At 40.5% G+C, this 23,614-nt stretch overlaps 1 non-coding gene across 1 annotated transcript; it reads right to left on the bottom strand.

Annotated features, from left to right (window-relative positions):
- Positions 1-19,713: 19,713 nt before the first annotated feature.
- Positions 19,714-19,816, bottom strand: LOC114236093 (U6 spliceosomal RNA). The gene has a single exon (XR_003622119.1). It is a non-coding gene; the product is annotated as a U6 spliceosomal RNA (small nuclear RNA).
- Positions 19,817-23,614: the final 3,798 nt, after the last annotated feature.

Below are 23,614 nucleotides of genomic sequence, written 5' to 3'. Positions count from 1 at the left end.
TAAAGCTTTCTCTATATGTTTTTTTCTAAGTGTTTTATAGTTTTAGCTTTTAACCTTTGATATATTTTGAGTTAATTTTTGTACATGGTATGAAGCAAGGACTTAACTTCATTGTTTTGCAGGTAGATATCCAGTTTTTCCAGCATCATTTGTTGAAAAGACAGTCTTTTACCCATTGAATAGTCTTGGCAGCCCTGTTGAATGTCATTTGACCATATATGTGAGGGTTTATTTCTGAGCTTTCAATTCTATTTCATTGCTCTATATATCTGCCTTTATGCCAGTACCACACTGTTTTGATTACAGTAGCTTTGCAGTAAGTTTTAAAATTGGGAAATGTGAGAGCTTTAACTTTGTTTCTTTCAAGATTATTTTGGCTATTTGTGGTTCCTTGAGAGTCTATATGAATTTAGCATGAATTTTTCTATTTCTGCAAAAGAAGTCATTAAAAGTTTTATAGAGATTACATTGAATCTGTAGATTTGCTTTGGGTAGTATTAACATCTTAATAATATTAAGTGTTCCAGTCCCTGAACATGGAATACTTTTCCATTTATTGGTGTCTTCTTAATTTCTTTCAGCAATTTTGTAGTTTCCGGTGTACAAGACTTTTGCCTCCTTTGTAAAATTGATTTCTAAGTATTTTATTCTCTTTAATGCTATAGTAAATGGAATTGTTTTCTTAATTTCCTTTTTGGACTGTTCATTGTTAGTGTACAGAAATGCAACTGATTTTGTGCATTAATTTGTTTTCAATTCTGCAAATATGCTGATTTTGTTTATTAGTTCTATGTGCATGTGTGTGTGTTTGTGTGTGTGTGTAAGGTTTTCTACATGTAAGGTGGTCATGTTGCCTGTGAATAGAGAAAATGTTCCTTCTTTCTTTCCAATTTGGATGTTTTTTAAATTTAATTTTCATGCTTAATTGCCCTGGCTAGAACTTCCAGGACCATTTTGAATACAGGAATACCTCGTTTTATTGTGCTTTGCTACATTATGCTTCACACACATTGTGTTTTTTGCAAATTGAAGCTTTGTGGCAACCCTGAGTCAAGCAAGTCTATTGATGCCATTTTTTCCAACAGAATTTGCTTACTTTGTGTCCCTCATTATTATTATTATTATATTTGCTATAGTGCTCTGTGATCTGTGATCTTTGATGTTACTACTACAACTTGCTAAGGCTCAGATGATGGTTAGCATTTTTTAGCAATAAAGTATTTTTAAAATTAAGGTATGTACATTATTATTTTTTTAGACATAATGCTATTGCACACTTAACAGACTACAGCATAGTATAAACACAACTTTTGTATGCACTGGGAAACCAAAACAATCTGTGTGACTCACTTTATTGTGATATTTGCTTTATTGCTGTGGTCTGGGACTAAACTTGCAATACCTCCAAGATATGCCTGTGCAAATAATGGAAGTGGGCATCCTTGTTTTGTTTCTGATTCTAGAGGAAAAACTTTCAGTCTTTCATCACTGAATATGCTGTTAGCTGTGGGGATAGTTGTTTTACAATAGGGAGATCTTTGAAAGCTCGCATTTGTATGACTCACATTTATTGAGCATTTTCTAAATGCCCTGATGTAGATTGCCCTTTTCTCATTTAAACTTCATAAAAACTCTGTGAGGGAGTTTTCGCCACTTAACAAATATGGAAATCAAGATTCATAGAAATCAAGTAACTTGACAAAGTTTACATAATTAGTAAATGACATATATGGGCTTTGAATTCTGTTTTATCTCACTTAAAAGTCCAGATTCTTTCCACTTTACCAAATAGCTTCTTGAAAAAGGAACCAGGTCTCTCTAGACTTACATTTCATTTTCTCTTCCATAGTATCAAGCAGAGCTGGACCCATTCAAATGCTCAATATCTTGTGGATGGATCCACTGCCAACATAAAAACCCATTTCTAGATGCCCTGAGAGCTTTCTTGTCCCAGTAGAAAAGTGAAGCTGGATCTCTCAGGCAGTCAAATACACTTTCCTCTTGGCAAGCACAATGCCTAATTTGGGGTACAGGCTCTCTCGCTGGGCCACTAAGCCTGGCTTCCAAAGCCATTCATCCTCCAGCCTACATCCACAACTCTCTGTCTCCAGTATTTGCAGCCATTTACACTTGGGATCCTACTGCCTGATTCAGAGCAGCAGCAGTGCCTCTGCTGCTTTTTTCTCTTTGTTTGTGCCTGGGATCATCCCAGCCCCACCACCAGTGGCACATTGCTCTAGAGAAACAAGGGAACCTCTTGAAAAGCCATTCCTCTCCTAAAACTACCCTCCTTCTTTGGCCAGAGTGGAGGGAAACAAAGCATGGCAGGCACATTGATTACAATGTCAAAAGGAAGGGCTAAAAGTGATTTCTCAGACTAGATCCCAGTTCCCAGAACAGACATCTTTAAAGTGTTTACAGCCTTGGCCCATAAGTATTCTAGGAAGGAGACAACCCTGCTCTTGTATCCTTCTTGGGTTCTGAACTATGCAGAGGGGCAGAGCAAAGCCACAGATAAAAACAAAAACAAAAACCTCCCCCCATTAGGATAACTCCACAAACCCACATTTTCTGGGACCTCTTGATCACGAACAATTCTATTCATGTGCCGTAAGACAGAATGACTACCATATGATGAACCACTTTGTTTTGATTTTTGCTTCAGGAAAAATGATCACCATAATAGGAAAAGTAAACAAAAAAGTCAAAAGTACTTTAAGAGTACAACTCTTGTTTCAATACTCTGTGGGAAAGCATGTATGTACGTGTGTACGTGTGTGTGTCTTACAAACACATCTCCAGATGCTGATTGCAATTTAAGCTCATAGAGAACAATAATTTTCAACCTCCACCAGTTTCCCCTAAAGCCACACATATTTTGGGTAGAATTGTTTGGCAGCTCTTAAAGGATCAAGAATGAACCCATGGCCTAGAGACAGAACTTTCTTTGAGACTCCCTTCATGTGGAATGGGAGACAGGAAGGGAGAGGGGTATGGTCCAGCCTCCATCTGGGAAAAGCCAAACTCCCTGTGACAGTCCAGAGAGCTAGCTTCAGCCATGGCAAGTCTGGTTATGCCTCTTGATACCTGAACCTCCTACTCCAGCTTCTCCGTGGAGGGAGCTCTGGGGTTGGACTGTATGCAACCATAGACATGGCAGTATGATCAAAGACCTTGGGCTGTGTGATGCAGAGGAAAGAGCCTGGACTTCGGAGTACTGCCTTAGCCACTTCATACTTGTGTGACCTTGGCCAAGTTACTTAACTTCCTGATGCTCACACCCTCACTTGCACAGTGGAGGTGGTGCTTCTCAGGGTCCTTGGGATAATTAGGAAGAACATATGTAAAGTGGTTGACACATTGTCTGAGCACAAGCAATGGTAGTTACTAGTATTAACAGAGTTGATCTACTCAACAAACTTGTGTAGCTGAGAATATTAGAGTTCAGAGAAGTGAAATAACTCATCACTGTCATGCAGCCAGTTGATAAGAGCCAGTACTGGAAACTAGTGATTCTTTTTCTAAATCACTTTGCCTCCTAAGATCTGCAGCAGTGGGAGATATTAGAACTAAAACACACTCTTGCTACTCTTGAGGACTCTTTAATTTAATGAAAGACAGATATATGAAAAAAATCCACAAGGATGCTTAAGTAAGAAATGGAGAAATAAATGCTTGCATGTATGGTGTATTTGCTCAAATACATAGAGTGGGAGAAAGCCTGTGCAGTTAGCTAGACAATTGAAGAGAAGCACAACACTGTATTTGTCTCCTGCTTATAGGTAAGTGAAGTGGCTTATTTTTTCTGTTTCAATTTTCTTGGAGTTTATAAAGCCTGTAATTGTAGAAGTCATTTTGCCTCACTTTCTATGTGACTTTGTTTCCTTTTTTTAAAAAATAAAGTATTTTCCCAGTGGATTCTCAAGACAGGTTGTATGGAATGTAACAGGGCTCCCCAGACACACGCCATCTGTGCCCACCATGGAGAGGACCTGACGCCCATTGTCCCGTAGGTGACTAGGGCTCTCCCACCAAGGGTAAGTTAGCAGACAGATGGGGCAAGCATCTCTTCTGTGTGCCAGCCTGTCTCCCATAACACGATGCCTGGCACATTGTAGGTGCTTAATAAATGTTGTTTCAACAAATTACATATGGATTGGGTTCCCTTGCATTCCTAGTTCACTTCCCTGCTGCAGCAAGAAAGACCGGCACAGGAAATGTTTCTCCATCATTTTTTCAGGTAAGACATGAAAAGCTCTTACCAGGGATGGCCATACTGAAAAATCACTCTCTCTAACCTAGCTAATTTCATCAGGATGTTGGAACCTCCTTTAAATTTTCCCAACTTCAAAGACCTCCTCCCAGCCTCATCAGTCAGCATGACTTTACAGAATCCAGATGAAGTCCAGCCTTCTTCACAAACCTCCTCTGACCACCCAGGGTCTTACTTGTTTCCCTTTCCTGAGCAATTTGTACGCTTAGCATATAACTGTGTGGCATCTCTTGTAGTATGCTTACACTCATCCCTGTGTGTAAGTGTGTTTTCTCCGCACAAGCCATATTAGTACCTTGAGAGCAGGGACTGTTGTCCTCTATCTTCTGGATCTTTTGTGGGTCCTCACACAGGTACATGTGGTTTGTAATAAGTGCTCTACAAGCTTGATTCAGGAGTCCTCTAGTTCTTGGAGGGTATGGCTACTAACATCTTAAACTAAGCATGTTGTAAGTGACATTGTATCCATGTATGCTTTTGCTTTAAGGACACTTAGAGCCCAGTGTATAGTCTATGGCTAGCAGCTGCCCATGACTGCATAGTTTTTATTTATATAACAGCAGCCTTGCTTCTTTTTAAATCTGCTACACTTATTTTCTTTTTTTTAAATTTATTTATTTATTTATTTTATGGCTGTTTCGTTTCTGTGCGAGGGTTTTCTCTAGTTGTGGCAAGTGGGGGCCACTCTTCGTCACGGTGCGCGGGCCTCTCACTATCGCGGCCTCTCTTGTTGCGGAGCACAGGCTCCAGACACGCAGGCTCAGTAATTGTGGCTCATGGGCCTAGTTGCTCCGCAGCATGTGGGATCTTCCCAGACTAGGGCTCGAACCCGTGTCCCCTGCATTGGCAGGCAGATTCTCAACCACTGTGCCACCAGGGAAGCCCCACTTATTTTCTTTTCACGTATTCTTCTCTCTCTTTCTCTCTTGTAAATAAGCTTATACAAAGAGGTTGTAAATGAAGAAATATGAAATGTAAAGTTCTCCATTTGAAGGTGTCAGTGGTTTAAAATGACCTACCCACCTTAGGTTGGCCATTTGGCACTGAAATAAGAAACACAAGGCATAGTTGAAAAGATTATATCTCCAACAGTGGAAGTTCAGGTAACATGGTAGTTGAATCGGTCCCCTGGCATCCTTCTGGTTTCCCACAAGTTTTGTACGTGGTACTGGGGTTGCTGATGCTTAGAGTAGAAAAGAAGTTACAAATGAAGCTTGGTCTTTCTTTATTTGCTCATATCCTTACAATTTGCTTATATCTTATTTATTTGCTTATATCCTTTATTTGCTTATATCAGCCTTTTAGCCCCTTGAGAGCAGTGCCCAGGTTGAGGGTTTAAGACCACCCACAAAGCTGTTCACATCTGTTTTCCCTGAGACCACGCAGTGGGGGAAGAGGAACTCTTTAGTGGAAGAAATGAGTCACAAGGTTTGTTTTTCTCAATTTTCTTCCAGTCTCAGGAGCCCAAACAGGGGAAGCAAAGAGGTAATTGAACAAGGAAAAAAGAAAATGCAAATGGGGAAATGATTTCATGACAATAGAATCCCAAAGAATCATAACTGACGCTCTCATTTTATAGATGAGTAAAACTGAGGCTTAGAGTGGGGAGATAACTGACCCGATATCACAGAGCAGGCTGGTAATCACCTCTTCTGAAGACTGAGGAGACTTTTCTAGCTCTATAGCTTCTCCTGCCTTAGAATTCCAGTTCAGAACAGACTCTTCATCCTGCTCTTGTATGTACAGGAGATGTCATACACTGGAAATGCCCCCGGTCTTCAACCTCTCTGTCCACTTAAGGCCCAGACCCAACTCTCTGCTACCTTATCAAGGATGCTATGACTAAATGCCTTCTTCTCTGCTGGAAGGCAGAATTTCTCCAAGAGTGATCCCTGCACCACCAGCATCTGAATCCCTTGGGTGACTCTTTTTTTTTTTTTTTTTTTAAATTTTATTGGAGTATAGTTGATTCACAATGTTGTGTTAGTTTCAGTTATACAGCAAAGTGAATCAGTTATACATATACAAATATCCACTCTTTTTAGATTCTTCCCATATTGGACATTACAGAGTATTCAGTCGAGTTCCCTGTGCCATACAGTAGGTTTTTATTAGTTATCTATTTTATATATAGTAGTGTGTATATGTCAATCCCAATCTCCCAATTTATCCCTCCCCCCATTACCCCCTGGTAACTGTAAGTTTGTTTTCTAATCTGTGATTCTATTTCAGTTTTGTAAGTAAGTTCATTTGTACCTTTTTTTTTTTCTAGATTCCACATATAAGCAATATCATATGATATTTGTCTTCCTCTGAGTTACTTCACTTAGTATGACAGTCACTAGGTCCATCCATGTTGCTGCATATGCCATTATTTTGCTCTTTGTTATGGCTGAGTAATATTCCATTGTATATATGTCCCACATCTTCTTTATCCATTCCTCTGATGATGGGCATAGGTTGCTTGCATGTGCTAGCTATCATAAATAGTGCTGCAATGAATATTGAGGTGCATGTATCTTTTCAAATTATGGTTTCCTCTGGATATATGCCCAGGAGTGGAATTGCTGAGTCATATGGTAGTTCTATTTTTAGTTTTTTTAAGGAACTTCCATACTGTTCTCTATAGTGGCTGTACCAATTTACATTCCCACCAACAGTGTAGGAATGTTCCCTTTTCTCACACCCTCTCCAGCATTTATTGTTTGTAGATTTTAACACTCATTTATGATAAAAACTCTCCAGAAAGCAGGCATAGAGGGAACCTACCTCAACATAATAAAGGCCATATATGACAAACCCACAGCAAACATCATTCTCAATGGTGAAAAACGGGAAGCATTTCCTCTAAGTCTGGGAACAAAAAAGGATGTCCACTCTTGCCCCTTTTATTCAACATAGTTTTGGAAGTCCTAACCATGACAATCAGAGAAGAAAAGAAATAAAAGGAATCCAAATAGGAAAAGAAGAAGTAAAACTGTCACTGTTTGCAGATGACATGATAATATACATAGAAAATCCTAAAGATGCTACCAGAAAACTACTAGAGATCATCAATGAATTTGGTGAAGTTGCAAGATACAAAATTAATACACAGAAATCTGTTGGATTCCTATACACTGAAAACAAAAGATCAGAAAGAGAAATTATGGAAACAATACCATTTACCTTCACATAAGAAAAAAAACCCCAAAAACCTAGGAATAAACCTACCTAAGGAGGCAAAAGACCTGTACTCAGAAAATTATAAGATGATGATGAAAGAAATCAAAGACAACACAAACAGAGGAGAGATATACTGTGCTCTTGGATTGGAAGAAGCAATATTGTGAAAATGACTATACTATCCAAAGCAATCTATAGATTCAATGCAACCCCTATCAAATTACCAATGGCATTTTTCAAAGAATTAGAACAAAAAATTTTACAATTTGTATGGAAACACAAAAGACCCTGAATAGCTAAAGCAATCTTGAGAAAGAAAAACAGAGCTGGAGGTATCACACTCTCTGATTTCAGACTATACTACAAAGCTACAGTAATGAAGACAGTATGGTACTGGCACAAAAACAGACTTATAGGTCAATGGAATAGGATAGAAACTCCAGAGATAAACCCACACACCTATGGTCACCTAATCTATGGCAAAGGAAGCAAGAATATACAATGGAGAAAAGGCAGTCTCTTCGATAAGTGGTGCTGGGAAAACTGGACAGCTATATGTAAAAGAATGAAATTAGAACACTCCCTAATGCCATACACAGAAATAAATTCAAAATAGATTAAAGACCTAAATGTGAGGATAGATACTATAAAAGTCTTAGAGGAAAACATAGGCAGAACACTCTTTGACATAAACCACAGAAAGATCTTTTTTGACCCACCTCCTAGAGTAATGGAAATAAAAACAAAAATAAACAAATGGGAGCTAATTAAACTTAAAGCTTTTGCACAGCAAAGGAAACCATAAGCAAAACAAAAAGACAACCCTGAGAATGGGAGAAAATATTTGCAAATGAAGCAACCGAGAAGGGATTACTCTCCAAAATATACAAGCAGCTCATGCAGCTCAATATCAAAAAAAAAAAAAAAAACAACAAACAACCCAATCAGAAAATGGGAAGAAGATCTAAACAGACATTTTTCCAAAGAAGACATACAGATGGCCAAAAATCACGTGAAAAAATGCTTAACACCACTAATTATTAGAGAAATGCAAATCAAAACTACAATGAGGTATCACCTCACACCAGTCAGAATGACCATCGAAAAATCTACCAAAAAACCCTGGGCGACTCTTAATGCCTTCTGAGACCTACTGAGTCAGTTGCTGGAGGTGGGTCAGGGAATTTGCATTTTAACAGGAGCCCTAGGGCTGGCTGGGCACATTAAATCTCAGAACTGCAGGCCAAGGGGAAGTGCCAGTGGCAGCCAGCTACGTGCCCTTCCTCTCCCTTCTCTCAGCAGCCCAGTGGCCCTTTCAGCAGCAGTTGGGGAAGGACTGTCAAGACAGGGACTCCCCCTAGCACCAGAGGGATTTTGCAAACAAAACTTTCTATTCAACCCTATGTGCTGGGAAACACCAGTTTCATCTCTTTAGGGTTGGTTTTAACCAAGTTCAGTTTGTCTGTGAGCTAACAAAACTGCTATTCCTCTTTCCCTCATCTCTACCCTCCCCCTCCTCCTCCCCCAACCTCAAGACTCCCTTTTACACATTTCTAACCTTTGAGCCCTTGTTTACCTTCCTCTTAATGACCACTCAGGAGGCCAGGGACCTTCGCATTTCCTCCCACAGATAATACAAAAACAGCCACAACAGTGACAATAGGGTGGTGATGCCCCAACACTGGTTCCAATGAAGCCTTGCAGAGTCAATGAGGGCACACCTATCTTCACTTGCCCAACTTGCTTCAGATGATGATGTCAGATTTTTTTCCTCCTTTCTTCAAATCAATTGTCCTTCTCACCGAGAGGGTGTCCATGACAAGGTCTGGCCTGTTGATGGTACGTGCATGTCTAGCTCAATGATACGGCAGCCCCACACCTGCCCATGTAGGTGTGGTCTGTAAGTGGTAGCATCTGTGGGAGATAACAAGGAAGAGATGAGCGCAGTGGAGAGAGAAGTGATGTGTAGAAGAGAGGAGAAGCCTCAGTTTCCCTTGTGAGGCTAATTAGATGATGTGAGAGAGGAAGAACTCTTGTGAGGGGGGAGACAGGTGCACAGTGAGTTTGAGAGCCAGAGGGCCCCTGTTTCCCTTGGACATTGCCTGGCGAAGGATGGAGAGGTTTGTTTTGTTGTGATTAAGGAAGGAGATCAGCTCAGTGCTGGCAGCAGGGGAGAGATTACCCAGTGATGGTACCGGAGCTATTTTGTTCTCAGGCACAGATGTAATGATCTCTCTAATAGCGACCTTGATAAGCCCATGTAAAAGTTCATTTGGGTTTTTCCGTAAGATGTTATGAAAAACTGGAACAAAGTTTTTGGCCAACCCAATAGATAAGTACATATTGTGCAAGTCCTCTTTATCAGGTGGGTTGAAGGATTCAGCCTACACAGGTAAGATATATGCATGGAAACATTATTTTTTTAAATTTATTTATTTTTGGTTGCATTGGGCCTTCATTGTTGCGTGGTGTGCGGGCTTCTCACTGCGGTGGCTTCTAGTTGTGGCACGTGGGCTCAGTAGTTGTGACGCACAGGCTTAGTTGCTCGCGGCATGTGGGATCTTCCCGGATCAGGGCTCGAACCCGTGTTCCCTGCATTGGCAGGCGGATTCTTAACCACTGCACCACCAGGGAAGCCCCTCATGGAAACATTTATGCATGCCTATGTGCACACCTACGTAAGTACACACATATACCCCCCACACATTGGCACAAGAACACACACACGTTGTCACACAAACATAAAGATATGTATACATAGATTTAAATACACACATGTACAACTGTCCACATATGTGCACGTGCCTCCATGCAGTCATGCTAAAACTTGGTCATCTAGATCAGTCCTATACACAGCTGTGCATAGGTACATATACAAATAAGAATAAAACAGAAAATGTGCCTATGATGTGGTGGCCATGTGACTTGCTGGAGGCCACAATGAGCCAAGGATGTGGCCGTAAGTAACAGGAGGGCAGTGGTCAAGCCTTCTGGTCCTCAGAGCACTCAAGTGCTGGGTACAGAGTGGGTACAAACTATGGTCTTATGAATTGATGGACGCCATGGCTTACCTTGCTGACTTCTGCCTTGACTTGATCATGACAACCATGGAAAAACTTTCTCCCCTTCTGTCCTTTTGTGTGAGTGCTTGGAGTGTCTTGGACATTTCTCCTTGGCTAAGATTGCGCTTATGAAGCCCTTCCTTTCTCCCCTGACTCTCCACACCCAGAACCCCACCTCACAATCAAGTGAAAACCTTATTTCCATTTCTTTTCAAAAGAAAAAGACAAATCCACACCAGTCCACGTGACCTGAGCTTCTTAGGAAAATAGAGCATGGCCCTGGCACAGGGGAGGCCAAATATGCCATCTGTGAGCTCCTGGGGTTTGGGGGTGATGCCCAGGGTTCTCTGTGACACACCTAGTATCTCAGGCAGACCTTGCTGAAGGGGGTCCTTGTCTCCCTCACAGCAGGAAGGAAGCCTGAGGTGTCATGATAGGTGCCAGGCAATGATTGCTGACATACCTATGGTTTATTAACAAAGGTTATATCATCATCATCATCATCATTAAATACCACCGTTAAAAAGAGTGCACATTCTTGGTGAAGCTGTACTTGTTTGCTTGGTCAAGTTGAAGCAAAATAAAACAGCACATATGTTCTCTGGGTCACTGGAGGAAGGCAGCTCCAGCCCCCCATGCTTTAGGAGTTAGCATCACCCCTTAAGCAGCAAGAGACCTGGAGTCCCAGATTCAAGAGCCTAGAAACAGTTCCCTCTCCCTGTGGAGTTCTTGATTGTAATGAACCTCATCTTCAGTCTTCATTTCCTTTGCACTTGTTACTGATTCCAGTATATACTACTTAGTGTCTGAACAGGAGAGAGAGGAATTGGGATGTTAATTTTGAACTTTTAATTCCATCCTTTTGTTTTTTCTCCTCCAAGAGCTTTCTCTGTTTTTTTCTTCTCTTATTTTTTCTCCTTTCTCTTTCACTACATCCCAAAGACCAAGGGGATAACTAGAGAGCTTTTGCCTCTGCAGGCACACCCTAAAGACTTAAGAGTTCCTAAGACTATGGCCTCCCATTTCCTTGATCCCTCTCTTCAGCATAAACCACCTTTCAGCCCATCTTCTGAAGAGTCAGGGTGAGCTTGTGACATCAGGGGCTCTAAGCTTTTAGTTCCAGGGGTGACTGTACTGATGGTTGTAAGAGAACTAATTTCCAGATCCTCAACTTCCATAGTTCCCTGGTATCAGGTAGTTCCTCTCTGTTCTCCCTACCCGCTGCCCCTTTCAGAAAAGCCCTTTTCCCATTTTACAAAACCAAGGGCATGCATCCTTCCCCAATTTTACTCTGGTTCCTTGTTCTATGGTATAAACACCTCCTGGAAGCCAGACGTCCTTTACTAATGAAAGCCCTAGAAACTCATGGGACAGCTTCCTCTTCTTACTGATTTTATCCATTTTTCTGATAAGGATGAAGTGTGGTGATAGAAATGGAGTATGTTAGCCCCTTTGGGGAGGGTGGAGACAATGGGAGTGATGACAGTTCTGTTTAATGGCCTCACCTCTCCCAAGCCTGACTTTTGTCAAATAATGCTTTGCTGTTGTGGGAGAAAATGGTGAGAGCAAATCAGAGAGAAAATTGGTAAGAAATATTGAATGCTAAAAATGTCTCTTTTTTCACAAATTTAATCACAAGCAATTATGTTCAGTATTCTCAGTACTCATCCTTGGGAAGTGTCATTATCTGGAAAGAAAAGCACCTTGGAACAGCTGAAACAGTAGAGGTTAGTGACATGGATTCTATTAAATGTAATGGGAATGTTTTCCAGGGCTACCAAATGATAGAACCTGTGGAAAAAGCTTTACCTGTTTTCTTTTAAATTCAGTGTATGTCAGTCAGTAAGTTAGTTAAAATCTATTTTATCAAATTGTATCATGAAATATTTATTCCATTTAGTCAGTTCTAAGTTTATTTTTTTCTTATGGAAATGCTTATTATTTTTTATCTCTGATTAATAAAATAAAATCATATTCTAGCTGCTGCACCATTTTGTTGTTACCAGTGTATATGTTTCTCTTTCATGAAATATATGGGAAAAGTCTTGATCACATCTCATGATATTAATGGCATTATTTCTAAAGTTATATACATAATTCTTTTTTTTTTTTAAGGATTTTCTTATTTATTTATTTATTTATTTATTTTTGGCTGTGTTGGGTCTTCGGTTCGTGCGAGGGCTTTCTCCAGTTGCGGCAAGCGGGGGCCACTCTTCATCGCGGTGCGGGGACCGCTCTTCATCGCGGTGCGCGGGCCTTTCTCTATCGCGGCCCCTCCCGTCGCGGGGCACAGGCTCCAGACGCGCAGGCTCAGCAATTGTGGCTCACGGGCCCAGCTGCTCCGTGGCATGTGGGATCTTCCCAGACCAGGGCTCGAACCCGTGTCCCCTGCATTAGCAGGCAGATTCTCAACCACTGCGCCACCAGGGAAGCCCAATTCTTATTTAATGATTTTCAAAAGCTGAAAGACAGATTCAATGCATGCAAACACACACATTTACCAAAGGACTATGAGGAGTTTTATTCTTCTTGCTTCATAAGTAACACATTTTTTTGGCTACAGATTACACAGCATTATTTCAAACTAAGTAGTGAGAAATAGCATGTAGATTTATTATTGTTTTCATAAATTATAAAAATAGACTATATTAGCTTTCTATCAGTTTAATCTTGATTTGACTGCTTTTAATAATCTATCTTTTAGAAAACCTCAAATTCCACTATATATTACTCAGTGATTTTTAATAATATTCCTGAAATGTATATTAATCTATTTGTTTGAATTGAAAAATGAAGTCAGACATTTTATGACAGAAAGTGAGTCTGATTAGGCTGATGGTTTGACAGTGATGACTGACATTTCCAATTAGGTTATGAGGCAGACATTTCCCCCTAAACAGAGCAAGTGAAATCTAAACTTAAAGGATGTGATGAGATAAAAGCAGTTTATAGAAAAATATTGTATTGTCAGAGATGTATTGAAATTAGCAACATTTTAAATTTTTCCACTTCTATCTGAGTATATCATGCTAAACAATATGTCTGTTAGTGGGAAAAAAAGAATGGGTACAATTACGGGTCATTTAATAAATTTTGGCAGTCTTTTTGGTATTCTTCCCAGAAACTGAGAAAGTGAATGATTCTAATAAATTAAGAAATAAAAAGTAAATGAATAAAAATTCACATACACACACACACACATACACATACACATACACCTATTCCTTTTCAGGCCAGGTAGTTTCCAATTCTTTGCTTTCAGCAAAAGTGCAGAAGAGCCTAATCAAACTGCCAATAAACAGTGTCAGTCAACTGATCACTACAAAAATAATTTTTTAATAATAGATCATCAAGTGATGTTTAGCCTATAACAATTCAAAAAAACAGTTTGACGTTCTCCTAACAATCTCACCTCTTTCAAGTGAATAAATCTTCTAGCGCTAACATTTATGAAAATGTAAGGCACAAATAGAAAATGTAAAACATGGAAAGAAATCTTTTAGTATGTGAGCCCTGATGGGTGTGAAAGGACTGTCTCAGCTCTGACAACCTGTGAAGGTCATTCTGCATCTGGTGTCACTGTGAGAAGCCTCAGTTCACTTCTCATGGCCTGTGCTTCAACCTTCTTGGTCCCCATCTCCCACTCCGACCCCTACTCCTGAGCACTGGGTCTGCATGAACACATGGTCCTTCAGCAGCAAAACGCTCTGTATACTAAACCTCTTATCTGTATCCTCCTTTCGCTTTCTTGTCTGGACTAAAACATGGCCCCCTCCAGAGGACAGTGCTTTTCTGGAACTCTCCGGAGTGGTGGCTCTTTGTTCACCCTCATCGCTTGTACTGTTGGGCTTGGAGGTGAGTTAGAGTTTCCTCCTCCTCCTTACTGTTTCTTCCAGTCTGTTGTCCCCCATCTTCTTTTAAACACGTGGCATTGACTCTTACATCTTCAGACTATGCCACCCACGATTCTCATTACCTTCTGATCCCAGGGTTCTGCCCTTTATTTTTCAGTGAGTTTAGCTCCTGGCTCACCGTCCTTCTCTCCAGTTCTAGTTCTGTCTGATGCCTGGTGATTTCCATGTATATGTGGGACATATATATGAAAACATATATAATCCTTTAATTCTTGACCTTCTTGTTCTTTGAATTCCTTTCCTCCAATGATTGTATCCTCTATTCTACTTTACACTTCATCCCATGGCCATACCCTGCCCTATTCTTTCTAATATAGCCCACTTTCTGACCTCACCTTTTATTTTTCCAGCTCATTCCCTCTGACTTCAGCAAACTCTTGATGCTACCTGATATATTTAGCTTAAAACACGTTATTATATACTAGGAAGTGCAGGGCTGGAGGGATGGCAGGATGTCCTGGCCCGCAGACCTGAGTGGTCTAGTGTCTAGTATTCAGTACAAAAATAAGAGATTCAGAGGCTCTACCTCAAAATTTCTGAATCAGAATTTTTGGGGGTACAGGTACAGAAATCTATTGTTTTGTTCAAGCTTCTCTTATGGTTCTGATGCCACTGGTGGGGAGGTTAGCTTTTTTTTTTTTTTTTTTTTTAAACATCTTTATTGGAGTATAATTGCTTTACAATGGTGTGTTAGTTTCTGCTTTATAACAAAGTGAATCAGTTATACATATACATATGTTCCCATATCTCCTCCCTCTTGCATCTCCCTCCCTCCTTGAAACGCTTGTCTGCAGGGTCACAGCAGCAGTGCAAACTTTATGTATCATGCAGATGAGTTCTGAACTAAACTTGTTGACACTTTTTTTTTTTTTTAAACTTGGTGAAGGGCTCTTTGAGGCCTCCAATTCTTTTTTTTTTTTAATTTTATTTATTTATTTATTTATTTATTTATTTATTTATTTATTTATTTATGGCTGTGTTGGGTCTTCATTTCTGTGTGAGGGCTTTCTCTAGTTGCGGCAAGTGGGGGCCACTCTTCATCGCGGTGCGCGGGCCTCTCACTATCGTGGCCTCTCCCGTTGCGGAGCACAGGCTCCAGACGCGCAGGCTCAGCAATTGTGGCTCACGGGCTTAGTCGCTCCGCGGCATGTGGGATCTTCCCAGACCAGGGCTCGAACCCGTGTCCCCTGCATTGGCAGGCAGATTCTCAACCACTGCGCCACCAGGGAAGCCCAAACTTGTTGACATTTGTGTCTCTGAGTTACCCAGTGCTGACTGCATGTAATTGTGTAAGTAAACAATGTACCTTACTACTTCTATAGAATACATAATAAAATTTATTATGGAAAAAAATACATTATTATAATTCTTATAACCATCCTCATATACATTTGCAACTGTCTTCCCCCTCATATTAATGATTGTTAATTCTCCTTTTAGGAGAATCAAGACCCTAAACAAACTCATCGTTACTTCTGCACCTAAATCTATGTGGCCAACCCTAAATAGTGAGAAACGTACAACCATGCTGATAGTCTTACCGTCAATTTATGGCCACAAAGCTTCAGTTGAACCACGAGGCTCCCTGACATTCATATTATATTTTACATAATTTGCCTCTCTCTTAAAACCCTCAACACCTATTCCTTCATCATCATTCTCAGCTGACAACATTGCTTCCACTTCACTGATAAAACTGAAGCAATCAGAAGGGAATGTCCATGTGCTCCCATCACCACATTGACACACCTATCAGCATCTACACCCACAAACATTGCCTTCCCAAGTGTTTAATGAAAAAGAACTGTTCATGTTTCTCTCTAAGGCCACTTGTGCAACAAACTTCATCCCTGTCATCTACTGAAAGATATTGTGTCAGTAATTCTCTCCTTCGTCTCTTGTGTCATCCATACTCCCCTAATGGGTTATTTCCATCATCGTACCATGAGGTACCTATTTCTCCAATCTTAAAAAAATCTTTTGATCTCCCTGCCTCTCTGCTCCCCCTTTATATCAAAACTCCTAGAAATATTTGTCTCTACCCACTGTCTTCAATTCTTGCACTTCTGTTTTCCTTAATCCCATGCCCAGCAAGATTTTGCCCTCAACTACTCCAACAAAATGACTCTTGTTTGTTTAAGGTCACAGTGACTTCAATGTTGCTAAATCCATAATCAGTTCTTAAAGCTAATGGTATTTGGCCTTTTAGTAAGCATTTCACGGCTATTCATTCCTATTCCTGAAAAAACCTTTGTCTTTTGCCTTCCCAAACACTGCACACTCTTAGTTTTACTCTGAATTTACTGGTCATATTTCAATCTACTTTTCTATTTCCTCCTCTTCTCCCTTCTCTCTCATTATTGGAGTGCCTCAGGGTTTAATTCTTAGACCTTGTTTCTTCTCTATTATGCTGCCTTCCTAGGTGATCTCATCCTGTCCTTGGTTTCACATTCCATCTCTGTGCTGATGACTTATATCTCCAGCACAGACTATGCCCCTTAACTCCTGACTCCAAATTCCTATTCACTAGTGATGCCTAATAAAAATAGCAGGCTTATCATGTCCAAATAATCTTAACTTCCCAAAACCTTCTTCACATGTTTCTCCATCAAAGCTCAGAACAAGGTCATCCTTCCATTTGGTCAGAGTAAGAACCTGGGTGTCATTCTTGACTCCTTTCTCTCCCACTCCGCATCCCACATGTCATGAAATCATGTTGCTCTTCCTTTACAATACATCCAGCATCTAAACCCTTCTCACCAACTCTTCTGCCACCATCCTGATCTTGCCTGGATTTTTGTGATAGAATCCTAATGGCCCTTTGCTCACAGTCTTGCCTACCCACCTATAGTCTTTTCTCAATACTGCAGCCAGAGTGAGCCATTCTTATGATCAAAGGCTCAAAACCCTCCAGTGGTTCCCCAGCTCACTCCAGGTGAGAGCCAGTGTGCTTACGATAGCCCGCAGAGGCTAAAACTCTGATCTCATACCTCTCTGAATTTACCTCCTATGACTCTCCTCTCATTCTTCTCTAGCCCCGCTGGCCTATTCATAGTTGCGCCTCAAATAGTCCAGGCATCTGGGCATTTGTAGTGGCTGTTTGCTGTACCTAGAGTATTCCACTTCCAGGTATCTATCTGCAAGGCCCATTCCCTCTTTGCTTTCAAATGTTTGTTCAAGGATCAATCTCTCATTAAGATCTACTCTACCAATTTAAAATTGCACACCCCTTACCCTGCTTATTTTCTCTATAGCAATTATTATGTTTATTCTAGTCATTGTCTCTCTCCTTCCCTAGAATGTATGCTCAATGAGATAAGGGTTTTTATGGTTTGTTTTTGTTCATTGCTATAACCTCAGGGCCTACAAGATTGCCTGGAAGTAAGAAGTACTCAGTGAATATAGTTGACCCACGTAACTCATGAGTTCTGAATTTGCAAATTTACCTACTTGATAAAAGGTATTTATAACCCCCAAATCCATGTTCATGACGCAATTGCAGTCATTCGCAGACAATGCACTGAGCAGTGAAAAAAAAATTTTTTTAACATCTTTATTGGAGTATAATTGCTTTACAATGATGTGTTAGTTTCTGCTTTACAACGAAGTGAATCAGCTATACATATACATATATCCTCATATGTCCTCCCTCTTGCATCTCCCTCCCACCCTCCATATCCCACCCCTCTAGGTGGTCACAAAGCGCTGAGCTGATCTCCGTGTGCTATGCGGCTGCTTCCTACTAGCTATCTATTTTACATTTGGTAGTATATATAAGTCCATGCCACTCTCTCATGTCATCCCAGCTTAACCTTCCCCTTCCCTGTGTCCTCTGGTCTGTGTTGTTATTCTGTCCTGCACCCTAGGTTCTACAGAACCGATTTTTTTTTTCTCTTTAGATTCCATATATATGTGTTAGCATACGGTATTTTTTTTTCTCTTTCTGACTTACATCACTCTGAATGACAGTCTCTAGGTCCATCCACCTCACTACAGATAACTCAGTTTTGTTTCTTTTTATGGCTGAGTAATATTCCATTGTATATATGTGCCACATCTTCTTTATCCATCCATCTGTCGATGGACACTTAGGTTGCTTCCATGTCCTGGCTCTTGTAAATAGAGCTGCAGTGAACATTTTGGTACATGACTCTTTTTGAATTATGGTTTTCTCAGGGTATATGCCCAGTAGTGGGATTGCTGGGTCGTATGGCAGTTCTATTTTTAGTTTTTTAAGGAACCTCCGTACTGTTCTCCATAGTGGCTGTACCAATTTACGTTCCCACCAACGGTGCGAGAGGGTTCCCTTTTCTCCACACCCTCTCCAGCATTTATTGTTTGTAGATTTTTTGATGATGACCATTCTGACTGGTGTGAGGTGATACCTCATTGTAGTTTTGATTTGCATTTCTCTAATGATTAGTGATGTTGAGCATCCTTTCATGTGTTTGTTGGCAATCTGTATATCTTCTTTGGAGAAATGTCTATTTAGTTCTTTTACCCATTTTTGGATTGGGTTGTTTGTTTTTTTGATATTGAGCTGTATGAGCTGCTTGTAGGTTTTGGAGATTAATCCTTTGTCAGTTGCTTCATTTGCAAATATTTTCTCCCATTCTGAGGGTTGTCTTTTCATCTTGTTTATGGTTTCCTTTGCTGTGCAAAAGCTTTTAAGTTTCATTAGGTCCCATTTGTTTATTTTTGTTTTTATTTCCATTTCTCTAGGAGGTGGGTCAAAAAGGATCTTGCTGTGATTTATCTCATAGATTGTTCTGCCTATAGTTTCCTCTAAGGATTTTATAGTGTCTGGCCTTACCTTTAGGTCTTTAATCCATTTTGATTTTATTTTTGTGTATGGTGTTAGGGAGTGTTCTAATTTCACCCTTTTACATGTAGCTGTCCAGTTTTCCCAGCACCACTTATTGAAGAGGCTGTCTTTTCTCCATTGAATATTCTTGCCTCTTTTATCAAAAATAAGGTGGCCATATGTGTTTGAGTTTATCTCTGGGTTTTCTATCCTGTTCCATTGATCTATATTTCTGTTTTTGTGCCAGTACCATACTGTCTTGATTACTGTAGCTTTGTAGTATAATCTGAAGTCTGGGAGCCTGATTCCTCCAGCTCCGTTTTTCTTTCTCAAGATTATTTTGGCTATTTGGGGTCTTTTGTGTTTCCATACAAATTGTAAAAGTTTTGTTCTAGTTCTGTGAAAAATGCCAATGGTAGTTTGATAGGGATTGCATTGAATCTGTAGATTGCTTTGGGTAGTATAGTCATTTTCACAATGTTGATTCTTCCAATCAAAAATATGGAATGGTTCAAGAATTTGTATGTCATCATTGCACAGGGGCCATGCTAATCTTCTCTGTATCATTCCAATTTTAGTATATTTGCTGCTGAAGCAAGAACTGAGCAGTGAAAAATTTGAGTCACCTGCTGTGCACTTTCCCAGCTTAGGTTGAGCAAGGTAACTCGCTTCCTTCTTGTTTCACCTCTCATACTGTAAATAAGTGTCCTTTTTTGTGGTCTATTTTGTGCCATGTTTTTTCCTTTTTTTGGTGTGGTTGGTGATTTCACTGTTGAAAATGGAATTATCCCTTTATTTCCTGCACTGCATATTGCTTTGGAGGCAGCTGTCCGAAGGCAGCCTGGATTTTCTTCCTTCATTTAAGGAAATTTAGCTTTAAAAATATCTTGGAATAATTTTTGTCTGCAATTTTTGGGTTCTTTATTTCAGGAATACTTTTCATCCATATGTTGTATCATTTCTGCCTGCCCTTGATGTGTATTACTTTATCTGTACTCATTTTACCTTTCCCTTTCCTTCCCTTTGCGTTCTCTCTGGAAGGACTTTCATTTCAAGACTTTATATTTTCAGCCATGTCTATTATGTTTGGGCTTTCTAATTATTAGTTCTGTAATGATACTGTTTGGGTGCTCTGTTGCCATAGTTCTGCAATCCCTCTTTTAATCTCATTCTGTTCTTTTGACATTTTGTCTTTAATACCTTTGTAAAAAATAGAATTCATGTTATTATCAAGTCATTCCATAGCCTGAAGCCCTTGAAGAGAATTTCTTCTGTTCTTGGGTTATGTTTTCTGTCACCTGAATTATTTTTCTGTACTCTGTAGCCACACTTCCTTTATCGGTTTTTGCGTGATAGGTTTCCACAGTCACAATGACATGCCCACTTTGTCCCCTTGCTCACACTAAGTGTGAGCAACTTTGACTGCCATGGCGAGATCTAGGTAAATTCCTCTTAACATTTTTCCCATCTTATTGAGATATTTTTGGCTTCCAATCTGAGCCAAATTTGAGAGGTATCATGTTCTTACTGCTTTTCAGTACCCTGGTGGCTCAGTCAGTCAAAAAGTTCAGCCAGAGTGGGTGAAGTTTTGCTGGAAAACTAGAGGTCAAGTCTTTCTTCTGAGATTAAAAAAGATACCCTATGTTAGAGAACACCACATATGATCAAGGGTATATCCTACTCTTGTGGGGAAATACCCTGTGTTTTCAATCATTCTCCTGATTTAGACTGGAATTCTGAAAAATGGTGAATCCATGTACTTTTCTTTTAAACATTTATTATTTATTTAATTATTTATTTATTTTTGGCTGTGTTGGGTCTTGGTTGAGGCATGCGGGATCTTTCATTGCAGCACGCAGGCTTTTCATTGTCGTGTGTGGGCTTCTCTCTAGTTGTGGTGTATGGGCTCCAGAGCACATGGGCTCAGTAGTTGTGGCATACAGGCTCAGTAATTGCTGCATGTAGGCTAAGTTGCTCCACAGCATGTGGGATCTTAGTTCCCTGACCAGGGATCAAACCCGCGTCCTCTGCATTGGAAGGTGGATTCTTTTTTTGTTTGTTTGTCTGTTTTCTTTAATTAATAGTAATCTTTTATTTATTTATTTATTTATTTATTTATTTATTTATGGCTGTGTTGGGTCTTCGTTTCTGTGTGAGGGCTTTCTCCAGTTGCAGCAAGCGGGGGCCACTCATCATCGTGGTGCGTGGGCCTCTTCACTATTGCAGCCTCTCTTGTTGCAGAGCACAGGCTCCAGACGCGCAGGCTCAGTAGTTGTGGCTCACGGGCCTAGTTGCTCCGCGGCATGTGGGATCTTCCCAGACAAGAGCTCAAACCCGTGTCCCCTGCATTAGCAGGCAGATTCTCAACCACTGCGCCACCAGGGAAGCCCAGGAAGGTGGATTCTTAATTATTGGACCACCAGGGCAGTCCTATCCAAGTACTTTTTCTGCCTCTGTTGAGATGGTATAATGGTTAGGATCAAGTTGGCCTGATTTCCTTATGTAAACCATGTAGCTAATAACACCATGGGGTTTTTATGAGTCTTAAATAGAATGTTGCATATAATGGCTTATCATCATACTACAGATACCCAACATATGTTAGGTGTGATTATTTTATTGCAGTGAGATGTGAAGATTCTCTTCTGAGGACCTCGCTTTTCTTTTGCCCTGGGCTGCATACTCACCCACTCACTCTTTAATTCCGCTTCTTCCCAAATGAGGTTGCATTCTTGGGATTTTACAAACTTACTACATTTGCCTCATATCACTTATTGAGGGTATGTATGGAGGAGGATGAGGTATATAGGATGAGCACAATGAATTATTTCTTCTATTGATTTGCTTGGGAACTACTTTTAAAAGTGTATGACATGAGGTCATATCCTATTTATTTCAGGTTGCTGATGGTGATAATTTTGTTGCTGATGTTAGTGTCAATAGGTTATAGGGTGGGATATTGTTTATCTTCCTCCATTCATCATGTCTACCTAGAAGTTCAAACAGGATTAGAGACATAGGGGAGAGAGGTAGGCCATCAAGCAGGTGCCTGAGTGAGGGAAGAAGCAGAGGTAGAAATGGGTAAGAGGAGGTGGTGAAGGGCAGAGGCTGGTTAGCAATGAAGGGAATAGTGGGTGATGAACCATGGTAGGTAAGAGACTTAAGGCTGGTTGGGGATTTTGGAGCCCAGGAGGAAGAACTGAAATTAGTGGTGGATCTAAGCTACTGATCTTCTATAAGACCTGGCTCTCCTGCCGGGTCTCCTGTTGACATGATGTCTTTCCCAAGTGAACCTATAGGCTGCTACAGCCACATGACCCAAAGTTTCTGACTGGGGTGGATATGCACCTCTTGCTCTTTAGTAAAACAGAGACCACCAGGCAGGAAGACAGATGCAGAAGATACCAAAGTTCTGTCTGCTAGGGATAGACATGGTTGAGAGTTCACCTGGTCCTATTAGTCTTAAGTTTTATCTACCTCTGAAATTTGGGGACCAAACAGCTCCAGGAGCCACTTCTAATGATATACTCATAACCTGGGGCTCTAACATTGGTTTGGGCATCAGAGAGAAAGACAATTAATTCATGACTCCATTAGCACCATGACTTTGTTCACTAAGTCGAGTTAACTTTGTTCCTGAATCGAGAGCTTCCAAAGTCATTGCTGATCCATGTGTATCCAGAGCCAGTGCTGAAGCCTCACATAATAGATGTTCCTTAATTAAATGAAGAAAAGATATATCAGTTTCACAGCACTCCAGAAGTTAGAGAATATCCTTTGGTTCCCTTCCCTCCCTCCCACCCTATCGCCCTCTCTAATTTAGCACCAACTTCTTCTCAAGGAGCTTGAATCTGCCAGCGGCATGAGGAATCAGCTAGCAAGCAGGTTATTTTAAATCTTTAATAGACATATTACCTTACATTATGGCTTCACCATCCGCCCCTCAGTGTGAGCACCAAGAGAACATCCATCACAATTAGTGTAACATCCCGAACACATAAAAAAGATGAAAATGTGCAGCTAAGTTGGGTGTAAGGGAGCCCAGACTCTCTGATTGGCTTTCTGTTAGACTGTGGACACACAGCCAGGCCTGGATGTGGCTTTCCCACGGGCCAGAAAGGGGAGTAGGGTGTGCTCTGAGCCCAGAGTGCTGTTCCTGTTCATCCTTCTCCAGAAAGACAGAGCCTTCCAGCACCGAGCTGAAGCTGTAGCTGTCATTTACAAAGTTCTAGTCTCACTCCTATTACTGGCCAACCTGAGGCCACTGGCCAAAACTTGGAGTCCCAGGTCCAGAGCAATCAGATAGGAACAATTTATTTACTGAGCCAAATCCTGCATTAGGCTCTTTTCATTTTTGTTAGCTCATGGAAGCCCTATGATCACCATATGAAGTAGA

The sequence above is a fragment of the Balaenoptera acutorostrata genome, chromosome 6, assembly GCF_949987535.1.
Source record: "Balaenoptera acutorostrata chromosome 6, mBalAcu1.1, whole genome shotgun sequence".
Classification (NCBI taxonomy): domain Eukaryota; kingdom Metazoa; phylum Chordata; class Mammalia; order Artiodactyla; family Balaenopteridae; genus Balaenoptera; species Balaenoptera acutorostrata.
This window is presented reverse-complemented; position numbering and strand designations above follow the sequence as displayed.